The sequence below is a fragment of the Geospiza fortis genome, unplaced genomic scaffold (genome assembly GCF_000277835.1).
Source record: "Geospiza fortis unplaced genomic scaffold, GeoFor_1.0 scaffold44, whole genome shotgun sequence".
NCBI lineage: Eukaryota > Metazoa > Chordata > Aves > Passeriformes > Thraupidae > Geospiza > Geospiza fortis.
In genome coordinates this window covers 1,474,501-1,491,181 of record NW_005054404.1, presented here as the reverse complement: position 1 = coordinate 1,491,181, position 16,681 = coordinate 1,474,501, and positions in this window count along the sequence as shown.

Sequence of the window (16,681 nt, the reverse complement as noted above, 5' to 3'; positions counted from 1 at the left end):
TATTAAGCAGTGTCTGTGTTTTCTTTTTAAATGAAGCATGCAGCCCCATCCCACTTACCAAACCACGTTTTTACCTTCAAATATCACCCAAAAATGTGTGTAAGAACTATGGCTGGGGAAGAAAGATGCTGTTCTTGCCCCTAGAGAGAAGAATCACGACAGATTAACTCCCATGTCCTTTCTGGGTGTGCTGAAAATTTATAAAATAAATTCCCACCAACATTAAGGGAGGTTAGTGTAGGCAATTGACCTTGTAAATCAAGAATAGAATAGGCCCTATAATGTATAATATTTTGAGGTATTTATCGCCTTGCTGAGGCAGACAGGAATCAAGCATGTAAATCGTTGTAATGGTAACAGTAATTCTACATCCCAGTGCCTGCACACCAGTGAGAGTGTCCCCAGGGCTGCAGGGAGGGTTTTCCCTCTGCACCCCCCCATGCTGCCCCAGCATGGCTCAGACTCAGGGCTGGTGGTCCACAGTGACCAACACAAACAGGACAAAGCTATACCCTGAATTGCATCCTCTTTCTCTTCACTTCAGCAAGTGCATCTCTAATTCCCTATGCCTTTTGATCTTTTCACCAGTTTTCTCCAGATTTCTTCCCAGCTCTGCAGGATTTTCTTTCCTAAGGAGAAGGTATATTTAGGTTATTCTCAGTTCAATCCCATATCATGATAGAAAAATGACATGAGCCATGGCTGCATATATATTCAAAAAATTTCAAAACATTTGAAGTAGGATAAAATAAATAATCCTGAGGCAAATGACATCTTGAAGTCTCCAATTCTTCTAATATATTCCAGAAATGCACATGACTTTAAGAATACATTGCAACCTTCAGATAATTGCTAATGCATGTAAGTGTTTTGCAGGAAAAACGACATTTTGTGTTATCTGCAAAAAGCCCTTTTGAGTAAGAGTCCATATCTCCAGGTATTTCTTTTAAAGGGGAACAGTTTAATAAAAATAACAAAGCTAGAAACCAAGAACATTAACTTTCACTTTGCCTAGCTACATGCTAGTACTCTTGCTGTAATTATAACACAGAGGTCATTCCAAAGGAATTACCAGCCTTCAAATGATATGAGACAATTATTCTCCAGGGAGTCGGACAAATTCGTAAGACAAATACAGTTGAAATTTCAGACATCAATCTCTTTTTTAACATAGCATGGGAACAAGGGAGCTGTGAAATGTAATTTTACCCTAAGGCCCAACAAATGATCGCATTAAAATGATTTAAAAAAAAGACTTCACATCTATTATACCTCAGAAGTGAATGTAGTGTTAGATTTTTCTAAGGCTTCCTGTGAATAACAGTATTTAATAGAATCAGTAAAGAGCCCTTTACAGATGCCTGTGTTTCTGGCTGGTGGGGCTGTAGCAGGAGGCAGCCCCACATGCTGTGGCACGACATGGGGAGCAGTGGGGTGCCACCAGCCTGCTCCCACTCCCCAGACACCCCCGGCTGTGGGGACCACGCTGGGCCCTGCCACACCACCTCTCCACTGACACCTACAGCTTGGGGTCGCTCTGCACAAGAGGGGATCCCCCAAGGCAGCTCTTTTTGTCCTGCCCAAATGTTCCCCAAACAGGAGGAAGCTGAGCTGGCCTCATGCGCGCCTGTGGCAAGAAGCTGTGCTGGATGGGAGCCTCATTTCCCTGATACTGACAACCACAAGGGGAAATTTATAGGGAAAAGTATTTACAGCCATCTCAAAAGCACCTTGAAGAGCTTTCAGTGATCACCCATTGTGAACCCCAAGGACACCCTCTAAAGGCGTGCATTGCCTGGGAGTGCAGGAGGGTTGATAGAAACCCAAAAGATGGCAGCTGTGGATCCACTGCTTTTTTATACTTCAGTTAACCAGATTTACATCACTTCCTGTGAGCTTGGTTTGTCTGGAACCCTGTATGGCTTGAGCCCATCTGGAAGATAAATCTGGGACTGGTACCACTTCTAATATTCATGCGCAGAAAGCAGCAAACCCTTCTGTTCCTGCTTGTGTGGAGTCTCTCGAGCTCTCTTCCGCATTTGCACAGGGCTGGTCGTACCAGCATGGATTTGAGGGCTGCTTGTGTGAGCTGGGCAGGATTTAGCCCAGTGTGTGTGCCACAGCCAAAGTGTTGAAGTGGAAAATGGATATTAAGGAACTGCTCTTTGGCTAGGGTTTGATTTACAGAAACCTATAACAGTCTCATTCTTCAGATAAGTGCATTTCTCCAACTGCTATTACTCAAGAAAACAGGCTCCTTAGAAATCTTTACAGCCGACACATTGCAATGTGACCTTGCACAACTTGGCAGTGAAACTCTGCATGTTTTTATTGTATTTAAATAGCACCATTAGTTTTATTCCTATGAGGAAGTTAAAGTTTAGCTTCAGTGACATTCTGGCACTGCACATGCACTGAGTCTGTGTGTGCCCCTGTAGGGGCAGGGTTTTCGAGGAGCAGAGGAAAGAAGGGGTGTGCGAGGAAGAGTGCATAAGTTTGTGCACACACAAACGTGCATAAGTTTTTTCTAAGGATGTATCCTGTCCCTGTGACACTATGGTCAACAGCTGCCTGAATTATCCTATTAGGCACAGCCTCTGCAAATATTTGTGAAAGAATGCTTCTCAAATGGAAGCTGACAAATTAATGAGAAACGCAGGCGTGTCCTGGATTAAATGAGTGCAAAAGTAGAGCAGCACCTGTCTGTTTGATGAGGATGGTTGACAGAAGAGCTGTGCTGAGCTTCTGTGGTATTTAGGGTGAGGAAAATGATCAAAACTCTACATTTCCATTTACCAGACCCAAACATTTCATTCTACTCCCCCAACAGTTTTCTAAGGTAAACTTTCCTAAGAGATATGGTGAATTGTAAGGAAAAAATTAGAACACTGGTACGATGAGTGATAGACATCTCAAAGCTGCCATATGATGTCTCACCAGCAAACACTTAGTCCACCTTATTGTGGGAACACTTCAAGTGTCTAGGCAAGTTCCCAGAAGAATACGAAGTTATGAGTCCCTTATGCTACATAGTTTCCTAAGTTAGCTTTAAACTAACCGGGTATTGTATTATTAGTCAGGCAAAAATCAAGGGAGTAACACATGCCAGTAAAAAGAAAATCCAGAAATGCATGTACATATTTCATACATACATATATCTTACCACATGACACAGGTGGCAAATCTTTCATCGTTTGCCTCCTGTCTGTGTTTTATTTTGAGGGCACAGAAAGTCCAGTGTCCTGCCAGTACACCCAGTAGCCTTCAGAGCTGGGAACAAAGAGTTCACGAGACCTTTTGTGGTCCTTGAGAAGGACCAAATGAAAAGTGAATGTCACTGTATGGCAACAGCAGAGCACATGGATACACAAGAGGTATCACACAAGGCCCACAGATGATAAAACAAAATTGTGTGAAGATTTCTTTGTAGTAAATCCAAAACTAAGTTAGTTAATCTCAACAGGTTCTCTTGCTTGTGACAAGTAAACTGCAAGATCTAAATAAAAAACTGTGGTGCCTCCTCACTGCTGATCAGGAGGAATATAGATGACATCATTACTTTTTACTCTTCACATTTTTATCTGATTCCTAAAGTATGTCTCCATTGCACACTCTCATTTGTTTCCATCACCTTTTGCTCTATTCACATCAAATACTTGTTTGCTGTGAGAGGGACTGGGAAAGGGGAATTACCTGAAACACCATTCTTACAACAGTCAGAGCCATATATGCCCATAAGGACTCCAGAATTCAATAGAAAGCAAAGCAGTTTAAATGAACAGATTTTATTATTTATTCTTATAGAAAATGAGGAAAAACTGAAAAAAAAAAAAGATTGAAAGACTGATTTCATTGTAAACCAGTACAAACAGATTCAAAAACTGCTGTACTTGGATCGAGGGTGTATCTAAACCATAGTCAACCCAACAGTTTAATTTTCAAAACTTGGCTTTTAACATTGGAGGCATGAGATCAAGCCAAGATACACTGCCAATAAAAGGCTGGAGCTCAAAGCCAGTGTTGAATTACAGAGCCCAGAAGGTTTACGGAAGTGTTTAGTGAAAATTGTTTGCAAATGGGTTTAGAAAAATTTTCTCCCTCCTGCTGGCTGTTTCAGGATCTGACCCTCTCAGACTTACTGAAGAATTCTCTTCCCATCAACCTGGCAGGGATACATAGGATTTACATGTGGGCAGGCAGGATGCTTAGTGCCTAAACCCATGTCCTCAGATTAAGCTAGAGAATGTTTCTGGAAGATATGGTCAAGTCAAAGCAAGTATTCTGCAGGCAAAGGGACCACTGGGCCCTATCCAAGTACAGCTAGATTAAATAGAAAGCCCCCTGATAAACAAAAATGAGGTTGCATGATCTAATGGTCCCTTCTGAACTGAAATGTTCAGCCAAGACTGGAGTATTTAGGACTTTTTTTCCCATTTATCAGATGCATTGTTAATTGGAATAGTTCTACAAGGCATAGGAATAAACTATGAACACAGAATTTTGCCCTGAGCAAAAAATATTTGTATTTGATTTCACAACTTTGTTTTTGTACCTGATATCCATTAAAAAAAATCATGGGGCCTGCAGGAATTGTGCTAATCAATAGACAGTAAATTTCTACTTTTAAAAAGCTTTGTTGTCTCTGTATCCAGTGCAGTCATCACATACATCAGGACTTGCACAGAAATGCATTTGACAGTACCTCTGCTCTAGAAGAGCCATGGAATGAGATTGCTATTGTTAAATGCAGTGTCCCTGTTCTTTTTAGGGCAGATGAGAATAGAGATACACAGCAAGATAAGCAGATCTTAGGGGTCACAGGGAAACATATTTTCATCTCACTGAGATGCAGTGATTTCTATTCCTTTGGTCAGTAGTTCAGGAAGGTGCCTTTTAGTAAAATTAAATATGTTCGGCTTGTAAAAGCATCTACAGATTCATGATTGCTCCTCTCTGGTTTCTAGTGAGTTTTTTGTTCTGTTTTGTGGTTGTTCTGTTGTTCTGGTTGTGTGTGGGTTTTTCACCTGGAATTTTGTTTTTGAGATGTTTTGCTCTCTTTATACTTACTGAGCTCATGTATTTAATTTAAACTTGCAGAAATACACTAAAAACCCAACCTGCTCCTGCCCTCTAATGAAAGCCCCAAGTTTGGTGGTGTGTCTAACATTCATAAGAGCCCATTCGCTGTGCTGTGAAATTAGAGACCTTATTAACCATGGATGAGGTAGCTTCTGCCAAGAGTCCTTAGGGAATCTCTCAGAAGTGCTGACATAGCTCAGATCAAGGGTTCTGTATGAGAATTTCTTAAAATAACTCTGGGGATTCTCTGAAATATTCAGCTGGTTGGGGAGGTATTATTGTTTACTGCTTATTTCTCTGTATTTGTTCTGCTAGGACTGTTAAGCACCCATTTGTTTCTCAATATAAATTCCCTAGGATCCAAATTAATAGAGTAGGACATTGCTGTCCTTCTCTGATAGTAATAATGCAATAGGATTTATAGGTTTCTCCAGTTAAAGCATGGCTGCTCCCAGACATGCAAAATTCATTCTTATTTGTATCCTTGGAAAAGTATAGGGAGGTGCGTTTCCAGCACTCTGCCAGTGTGAATTATCAGAGTCCCACCTAATTCCTTCCTCATTTTTTCATGAAATTCTCCACTTGGCACCAAATGAGCAAGGAGTGTCTAAGTTACAGATATTTGTACTTCTTAAGCCAGACAAAGTGCTATCTAGGCTGGTAGCACTGAGCGATCAGCCTGGCATCTGTCATCAGCCCGATCTGCATTACTTTGAGGGGTGGAACCGCTGAACACCTTGTTTCATTCTTAGCCAGGTGTGCAAAACAGGGTCTGTAAACTCTGTGGTTTTCACTCAAGGTGTCATCAAAGTATCTTGGGCTTTTCACACTGACCACAACCTAAAGGGTCCTCCTAGAAACTCAAGTAAGAGTTTGGAGAGATGAGAGGTGAGCACTAGAGCTCCAGACTTCTGCTGCAATCCAAGAAAAGTCATATGACTATTAAATCTCACTAAAAGTCACAAAAACTTCACCCTCCTCTGACCCTGGATGAAAAATACATCAGAGAGGAATTATGCACAAGCAACAGCGGCAGGCTTTGAAAGCCAAACATCACCTGGAGCCACAAAGCTGAAATAAATCCTGGTGATCACTGCGTGGTGGCACCGGTGTCACCTCATCCTTCACGTTGCCTCTGGGACACAGATCACTTCCGTAGCAGGCTCAGCCTCCTTCTCCGGGAAACCAGTCCTCACTGAAGAGAAAATCCCAAGTCAAGACCACTCTTGAAAGTGAGTAATCAATGCTGAGCTGTGCCGGGCAATCTCTTAAGCTGAAACCTTTTAGTTTAACAAAGAGTAAATGGGACTGTCCCAGCAACACAATCTGTTTAAAGCCAGCTGTGCACCTAAGTACTTTCCTAAATAATGGATCTTAAGGAGGCTGATAATGGTTGAAAGAGCCAAACACTGATCACAAGCATGTTCTGCTAACACAGCATTTTTTCTCTCCTTGAGTAAAGGAATGCTTGTTATTAAATGAAAGTTATGTTTAAACTTCAGTAATGGGCTGGCTGAGCAGCTGCTGCTATTTTACACTGGAAAACACATTCCATGCTTACCTGCAGTTCTGTTCTCTCTAATTGATTCTTTCCTAAAGGTATTTCCCACTACTCCACCTCCTTCCTTGCTCTGATTAACAATTGTAGCATGATCTCATCAGGCCTCGACATGTATTGATGGGCCACAGTATCATGAGGCTAATAAAGTGTGTTACCCAGTATTTTCTGGTGACACATAAAAACTCCCTTATGAAAGACACAGGAGACAGAATATAATATAAATTATTTTCTAGTAACAGCAGAGTATTGTGGGCTGTGCAGTGCTGGGTACGAGCATGTTTTTTAATAGAGCTCTATGGGGCAGCACTGCCCAATCACATGATGGAGGGAGGCAGGGGTGAGGGTAATAGGGACCCCACTTTGATGCAGCCAGGACAGAAGAGATGAGGTCAGGCAGAACCCAGAGACCTTTGTGCAAAAGCAAAACCCCCAGGCACCCTCCCTGAGTGCTGCCCCAGTGCCTGAGCAAAGCCTCTGAGGAGAGCAGACCTCTATGATGTCGTGTGCACTACCTCCTCTAGTGTTCCTGTTTTCTTTCTTGTGTTGCCCTTTTTATCCACATTGCTCTATTAATAAAATAACATCATTAGAGCATGGTATTAAACATTTGCTGTGCAAGACCATTCCTTTAAAAAGGGTGGAAACAAAAATGAGTGGTTTTGTTCCTCCTCCTACTTACAATTATACCCTGAGCATCTGTCAAACATTAAACAATAAGGGTAAAAAAGGCCAAATTATTTTCCTCTCTCTGCCATGACACAAGTGTCAAGCCCAACAAAGCCACATGACATGAGCACAACTTCGTCAGTTCGAGGCCAAAGCCAAGCCTTATTCTCACCTCTCTCCTCACCTGCTGACTGCTCTGGACCCAGCTGCACTGGGGCTGGTGGATGCTGGTTCCCACCATGGGGAAGGGTGATGGGACAGCCCTCCCAAAGACTAGGTGAGTACCCGGCATCTCTACAGATACTCTGTTTGCTCCAGCCTCCCTGGGGCACTGCGCTAGGCAGTGGTGTACTCATGCAGTTCTGAAGGAAACTGGGCTGAGCCACTCTCCCCACACTCCCAGTTCAGGATGAGCCTCGCAGACACACTTTGTAGGTAACTCCCAGACTCAACTCTCCTCTGTCTTCATTTGCCAGTGAAATGATGGCTTCTTATTTTTAAAAAAGTGTAGATCCTGAAATTCCCATTATTGAGTGTAAGGCAGAGGGGTGTCACAAGGTTAGCAAATCTGGGGCTTGCCAGGGCCATTCTTTTAATGGAAGAAAAGAGAAAGAAAAAAATCCAGCAAGTGGTACAGCAACAAAGAAAATCCCTTTTTGATCTATCAAGCCTCTTTCTCCAGCCTCTGTGAATGCCTCACCTCCTGCACAGTCTCTGAATATAAACTTTGCCCAGCACACTCAGGGTAATCTTTTCACATCATAAAACTTATAATCCTCTTAAAGTGGTTTCGTAGGGTTTGAGGTATGATGCACTTATCAAATAACTGAAACAAATAAATCAGCTTATTTAGGCTGTGGTCAGTGTGTGTGTAGCTCTGTGCGCGCAGGGAGGAAGCCAGTGCCATACCAGCATTTGTATACATTAGCAACAAAGCTGTCTGTGACAAGCTGTCCTCTGCACAACTAAATATTTAGTTGCATATCATAAGTAACTTCTTAAGTGATTAAAGAGAGAGGGTGCTAGGGAGGGAGGGAGGGAGGGAGGGAGGGAGGCTGCCCGGGCACACCCGCGCTCCCTCCCCGCAGCTCCGCCACGTGGGGACAGCCCCGGCTCCGGCCAGGGGGGCACGGCCTCAGACACGCTCTTCTGTCTCCCTTCTCTGCCCAGAAACTGGCTCTAAACAGGCTCCAAGCTGATTTCTTGCATATTTGTACAGAGTTCAAGTTTTCAAATATTTCTTGCTAACTTTTATTGGTGTTAGGGCAAGGTTTATTTTTAATGTGCCTGTATTTATGGATTCCTGTGCTTGCATATTTCTTGCTTGTGCAAAATTAAATTAATAAAACTGTTTCATGTTGAAGAAATATAGAATAGATGTGTCCTGTTTGATATAAAGACATTGTGGAAAAGACATTTGTAAAGTCAAAACCTATTCCTTTGAACAATTTAACTTCAATCAACAAGTTAGAAAAGCCACCCTAAATTTGCTCCCGGTATGTTTTCCTATGTGTATAATAAACGCTTTCTTCAGATGTCTTGAGCACCGTCACAGCAGCCCTCACTTAAAATGTTGTGGTTGTTGGAATATAGACACATGCTTAACAGAATATCTTTAATTTGCTATTTCAGCTAGGGAGAAAGAGAAGAAAGTCAGCCTGTTGTAGGGACAAGGGCTGAGTTTTTCTGTGTGGGGATCTCTCCTCTTCCTGCTGTGTCCTGTCCATTCTCTTCTCCTCCTCCTTAGAAGATATTCCAGCATCTACTTACTCTGAAGAGGAAAACTTCAGAGGCAACTTAAACTATTTTTAGGATTTTGGATGCCTCTTCTGTTTCAGGATGTGCCATGTGCAAGAAAAGGGCAGACCACGATCAGGCCATTATCCCACGGGGATGAAGTTTGGAGGGGTCTGATGGTGACAGTGTCCTGCATCCCTCAGGATATGGGAGTGCCTGATGTGTCCAACACATTTTATCTTGTCTCCAAACTGCTCCTTGCTGTCCCATCCCTCCCTCTCAGGTGCCTTGGCCACAAAGGATGCTCCGGCTCTGCCAGGGCTGTCCTGGGCGTCTGGGCAAGAGCTGCTGCAGGGTTTGGGAGCAGCTCTCATGGAGAGAGCAGTGGCCCAGCCCTCCCTATTTCTTGTAGAGATGTTTGTTTATAATCAGATGCTGGAAATACAAAACAGTTTTAGATACCACAAAAACCTACAAGAGTTTGCTGTGCTGTTGATGACATAGAGAATTTTTAAGACCTTGTTTCCACAAAACACTTCTCAGAGATTTTGTTACTTGCATCTGGGAGAGCGGCACAAGGACAGTAGCACCAACATCCTCTTTTCTAGTACATGTTGGGTTAATAGGAAAATTAAAGCTCAAGTAAATATTCACCAGAAAGTAATTTCAGTCTGTCATGAAAATAATCTACATTTATAAGTTATCGAAAGTAAAGTGAGCTGTATTAGCCTCCAGCAGCTCTGAAACCATTATGAATTATTGAATAAGTAATCTTTTTTTTTACTGTTATTGACATAATAAATATATTTTCTTGAAAACATCCGGAGCTGCATAGGCATAGAAGTATTTATGAGCCTGTGCTCTTTAGAGCACTGTTTTACAGGGTACTGTCAACGGTAGAGGGGGAACAGGAGGAAGAAGGTTTCATCTCTGATGTTCTTGTCAGCAGATACAGTGTTTCAGACAGCCCCATCTCTGCAGGCTGTCATCTCCAGGGACCAGGAAATAAATAAAAATATCTTGGTGAAAATGGTGTGACTTGATTTCCTTTTTTTTTTTTTTGATGATTCTTTAGTGTCTGACAAATAGACCTGCAGTCCTCCAATACTGCTAGAGTAACAAGGAGCAGCTTAGTTAACATTAATTTAGTAACAGAGAGAGCTTAAATTAACATTAATTTGGTAACAAGGCGAGCTTTAAATTGCTACCAGATCATTTCTGGAGGAAATGAAAAATTTATAGAATTTCAGGCCCAAATGCACTGTCAAAGTGATGGGAGATGTGTCAGGTAGAGTAGAAAATCTTTGCAGGCACCGTGCCTCTCCCGAGGTGCTGCATGCAGTCTCATCAGAAGCTGCCACTGCCAAAGACACTTTGCCAAGGGTTGGGTGGGACCTACTGTTCCGCAGAACACAGAATCTTCTCAGCTGAGGGAGATCTGCTGGGACAACAGTGAGATGCAAAGCAAAAGGTGCTGTGTTGGGAATTGTGGTGTGTCAGAGCGTGCCCACACACCATGGGAGGTGCAGCGGTCCTGCTGGACTGGCATGGCCAAATCCTGTCCTGGAACCTCATGGCTGCTTGGGCACCCCTGGGGCCAAGCACTGGCATCTTCTGGAACACTCCAGGGTGCAGAGTATTTGCGGGAAAAATCTCTTTCTGCAGTAAAAGCTGCATTATATTTTTTGCCTGTCTCCTTTAGGCAGTAAATGTATCATCAGTGGCTCTTAAATTTCCTGAAGTAAAAAAATTAGCAATTACTAGCCATGAAATCACAGAAGTGCTTGCTCCTGTGAGAGGAAAAAAAAAAGCCAACAAAACAGCAACCCGTTCTAAAGAGCTCTTGTCCCTGGAATGCAAGGCCAGACAATGATTTAGCCTCCTTTTTAAAAATTTAAGTCTGGTAGAACATCATGTCAAATCTCAGACACTCACAATAAATCAGTCTTTATTCAAATGTGAAAATTTAGGCATAAATTGCTGGCTGCTTAGCTCTCAAAACAATGTCACATTACAAGAAATGTGATATTTTGAAGAGAAACAGGAAAAAATTTATCAACGTTTTTGTTATTATTGCATTATCCTCCCGCTTGATCTACTAGCTATAGATACTTGATGTCTGCTTAAGTGCTTTCCATTCTTCCCATAAGCAAATTCTGGTTGAAGACTATATATCATTTTACTCTTGATCACTGCTAGTCTCAGTACCTCATTACAGCAGACCACTTTTTGAAACTGAGCTATAGCCCAGATAAATGATTGTATAAAGTTTTAAATAAACATACAACATTTATGTTATGTTGTTTCTCAGGGATGATTTATAGTCATTTTCTTCATCCAGTCCTGAGCTCTGGACATAAAAGACACTGAGCTCTCTGCTGTTTATCCAAGCTAAATCCTCTGTTTGTTCTGCATAAGCATTCTTGATTCTATAATATATTGCAGGCTTTAGCTTCAGGTTTATTCCCTCTGGGATGGTGGAATTAGATACATTAACTGACAAAGATAAGGTAGGGACATTGTAGCTTAATAGCCATTAAAATAGATACAGTGATAATAAAAATGGAGTTAGAAAAGGGAGTCGAAGTTGTGATATTTTAAAAATATGTATTGATAAGACTTACAGAAATAAATGCAAGATTTGAGAAATCCCTGTAAGGAAACCCCCAAATGATGGTTGGATTTGGTTTAGTTGGGTTTTTTTCATAAGAAGAGAATTAGAAATGGAAGATATTGTGAACTAGATTCCAAGTTGCCTCTTGTGTCCCCAAAGAGATTTTTTTTCTTATTAAAATGATTTTATGTAATCTGGCTGCTGAGCCATTGAAGTACTGCTCTGTGCTACAGAAGAAAAATCAAAAAGCACCATGAGATAAAGCAAGTTTCTCTGCCTTAAAAAAAACCACAACCAGCCTGTGTGGATTCTTTTTATAATGTTCCTTCTTTTATCAGCATATTTAAACACATACACACACACACACACACACATATATATAGACCTTTGTTCAAACCACATAGGGTAGTCCACTTCCTTCATACTGATATTCCTCATTACAGCGCTTGTTCCTCTGTTAAAAAAGCAGACAACACTAAATGCCTGCTTTCTCCTCTTGTGAGCATAGAAAAAATTTTGAACTAAGCCCACTAAAAGTTGCTTTGTATTTTGTCTCAGTTTTAATTCTTACATTTTTGTGTAAAAAAACTGTTAGCATTTAAAGACTTAATGCCTAAAACAGCGGGAAGATTTTAAGAATTATAGTATTTAATGTGACATACTCTAAATCATCTCTTAGCACAGTATAAAAGTTAGCGAAGGTTTTAAAAGCTCTAGATGGACTTTCACTTTTTTCTAAGTCAGGATTAACTGGTGTATAAGTAACAGACTAGGTGCTTTCACTGCCAAAAATTATCTAACTTGAAGTTTGAATCTTGTAGTACAAACAGCAGTCCTGCCTGTACTCATACAAGCTTGTTATTTTGTGGTACACAAGTTAGTTTGCTGTCTGTGCTCTGTAAAAAATTGCATTCCATAAAGCATGAAAAGCCTTTTTATCTGAAACTTGTGTGGAAAAATAAGCAGCAATCAAATTAAACACATGGGCAGGCTTTTCTCTCTTTGTTGTTGTTGTTGTTTTATTCTACAAGCATTTATTTTAGTTAAGATATTCTACTTTTAGAGTTGTGAGACACTTCCAGGAATAATGGTGCAGATGATGTGAATTACTTACTCAATGAGCATAAAAGGAAAGAATAAGGAAGGAAAATACAAAACTCATTAAAATCTTCCAATCTTTGCGAAAGATTGCTGAGTAAGCATAAAAATTTCTTCAAAAAGCAAACAAACTTATTTTATGCATATACTGCTCTTCAAAAAATAATTTGATCAGGGTTTCTTGATCAAATACAATAATAAAGCAGTACATAATTTCTCTGCAGGTTTAATTATCAAACTTTTCTATTATTCACTATAAAGAAACATTTCAATTAACTTTTTGCTAGTGAAATCTGTTATTCTGATCATCATGATTACATTTGATAATAGGAAAAGGAGAGAGAAAAAAATGTATGTGCGTAAAAGTCCACTCTGGCAAAGAAGTGGGAATTTCTTGCCACAGTGGGCAAGGCTAAGGTTTTGTGAGCTGCAGTAAAAGTATCTTTTCCATGTGACAGAAAATGCAGTGATGTAAAGTCACCTCCTCCTCCCACTGTGGCCCAATCTGTGGCCCAGGGTATCCTGAGTTTTTGTACTGAGCTCCAGATCGGGATAGAGAGTTTGTGACCATCTCATGGGCACAGTCATGTTTGGTGTGTGGGCAGTGGGCTGCTGGTTTCAGAGCATTTGAGAATTACTTAGATAGGAGTTGGCCTCCCCCACCTTCAAGATTAATTTCCAGAAGTATATGTCACATTTGTTAGGATAATAGGGATTTGCTTTTATTAGTATTTCAATACTAATAAGTCATTAAATGATTTTCCTATAAAAGTTTTCACTAAAATCCTTGCAATTACTTATTTACTCAATAGATAGGACATGGCAAAAATGCTTGACCTTTTCTTTATCAAATAGCTGTAACAACCAAGCATTAACTAGCTATTCATCAAAGTATCAGTATAATGAGGAATCACCTTCATCTTACCAAGAGAGAAACAAAGTAAGTAGCACTACGCCACAGCAATAAAAAAATCTTGTTTGGGGCAGACCCAAAACTTAAAAAAAAAATTTGTCCTTTCTCCTGCTCTCATAAAATAATTTTATTTAATTAATTTCTTAACAAAAAGATTACCCTAACCTTTCATGGAAGGCTGCAGCCTTAGGCTCCTTTAACTTCCCTAGAAGGATTGAAGTAATTTTTGCTTTTTTCTAAAGGTTTCAGGTGAATTGGTAATTAGCAAGAAGAATGAAAGAGTCATTCTTCTATATCTACTATAAAAGAGCAAAGTAAATAGCTCGTACTCGTTCGCTGAAGAAGCATCTCAGTAGAAGCCAGTATCTATCCCTTTAAGGGCATTAAGACAACTGCAAACAACACAAATAGCTGGAGTTTAAAGCAGTTTGTGAACCACTTACACAGAAAAGCTTTTCCCACATTATTCTCATTTTGCTGATAGGAAGTGAAAGCCTAGAGCCCTGTTTAAGATCACTCAACACCCCTGTAACCAAGACGGGCAGAGAAACCACAGACTTGGTGTCCAACCCTCAGCCTACCAGTGGGATCACCTTCATGAGCAACTCAGGAGAGATTTTGCTATGTTGCACAAAGTACTGTAACACAAGCTATTGGGCAGGATGGCAAACCATTGTTAGTACCTTACACAGTGTTTGAGAGATAATGGCTTTTAAGATGCCCTCCTGCTAAGCCTACCCATTTCTAATTAGGCAGTTACAAGCTGACTGCATTGATGATGATATAGATAAATTGAATGGGATCAGTAGCATAAAAATCTGTATCCTCAGGTAAAACTTCAGGACCATTTTGATGATTTACTGTATACATGCAGCAAGACAATAGACAGTGAGCCAAAAAAAAAAAGCCACATGTTCTGCAAGATGTGTTAGTATGGGACAGGAGGTAAAACTCACTTAAGAGACATTAAATCATATTGCTGAGGTGTGCAACTTTTCCCACAAATAGCAGTGCCTTCTTATAGAGATGTACCTACAAATTCCCATGGGTACTGATGTGTTCTTGTTTCTGACATTCTATGTTAGGAGGTTTTTTTCTTCCTTTTACTTTGGGTTATTAGCCCCATTTATTCAGTCCAATTTTTTATTATCAGAGAGTCAGGACAAACCAGTAAGTTAGAGTATTTAAAACATTGCATCCACATTCAGGAAAACTGCAATAAAAAACATTATTGCTATGGAAATACCAAAAATGTTATCTAGACTGAGCATGCCCTACACCTGGGCTGAAGGGCTCCTGGAGCAGCAGGCAAGTTCTGTGGTTTGCCCCGAATACACGTGGTTATTCATGGCACCATACCCACAGTCCTGGCTCTGACAGAATACTAAACTGTGTTATTCATTCAGATGAGAAGCATCGTGTCCACTTCATAGCTGTCATGAACGGGGCAAAACTTTGGCTGTGTCCATGCTTAATTATAAAGCAAATAACAGCTCATGGTGCTTTCCACCCCTGATCTGGATGACCTATTGTATTACAGTACTAATCTTGCTGCTAAAAATAGCCTTTTCAGCCAAACATACTGATGGTTTGGTGTCTGTACAACGAACATCTCTTAACATGAGATCAATAAAATTATTTTCTCTACCTCCAGATCAGAAAACCAAACCAAAGAAACACCCTCACTTATGTTATCAAGCAAATACACAAATGTTGGAGATTTACCATTACCTCTTAAACTTAAATTTTACCAAAAAATGTGTTAGCTTGATTGCCTGCTCCGCAAACCCTGGTGATTTAATTTTGCTGCTCTATTTACATTTGCCTTTGTAAACCAAAATATATGATATTCACAGTACATAACAAATTTCAGATTTTAACAGCTTTTTTCACAGTACATTTAAAGCCATGAGCAATGTACAGTAACTACTGAGAGAGTATTAGGCTGTGTACTGCTCTCCTAGACTTCATCTGCCCCAGTAAACCCACTCTAATGTTTGATGCCATATATTATTTTGTCAATGCAGTTTTGTGTCAGTAACTGCATTAAAACCTTTTGCTCAAACACTCAGTGACACTACACTTCCATAACTATCTACTCACTATGTGTGTTGTCAGAACAAAACTTTTTGTAGTAATACATAAATTTTTAAAATGCTGTCAAACTACCACAAGTTTTACACTTGGAAAAAAGAGTACTGGACTACAAAGCAAGGGACATCACTTTTCCAGCCACATTATTAATGGGGACTATTTTAGTCTTCAGTGATGGGGAACGACAGGCTGTAGCATTTTTTCAAGTTCAGAATAGAAAATAACTGTACTTGCAACAATTCAATTACTCTGCATTAAAGCTGCCATGGGGTTAATGTATATTTATATATTCGAAAGTCAGTAAATTATTTTTCTATAAATTAGTCTCTCAAATATGATTTTTTTTCCCTTTCTGTTCTGAATGCCAAACTCCTGACTGCTTCTCCACTACAGGGACTTCATATCTGGATAGCCGACATCTGTAAAAACATTTCTAATGAAAACACTACTAATACAACCCCCTGGAGAAACAAATGAAATGAGATCTAAGCATGCAGCCGCCTTTCTACAGCTTTGTCTTTAACAATAGTGAGGCCAGTGCCTCCCATCCAAGCCTTGACACAGGTCACAATCATTTAGGCACAGTAGTAGCAAAATAAATAATTGTGTAAATATGTAATAACCGGTATAAATACTCCAGTAGCACTTAGAAGATATGATAAAGGACTTCTGTTTTTAGCCATGCATTAAGGTTTATCTCAGTGGATGGAAGGGAGAAACATTTAAACTGCAATGAAGGAGAACTGCAGATTGAATACTTGAAAGCTCAGTGCCAGATATAACAATGCTTCTTTTCCACAACAGCAATTCAGAAAGCATATTAGTGTTAGAAGTGTTGGATCACTGCTGAAATATTATAGAAACAATGCTTAGAGATTCACTCCAAAATAAAAAAATACTATAAAGATCAGTAATGTAA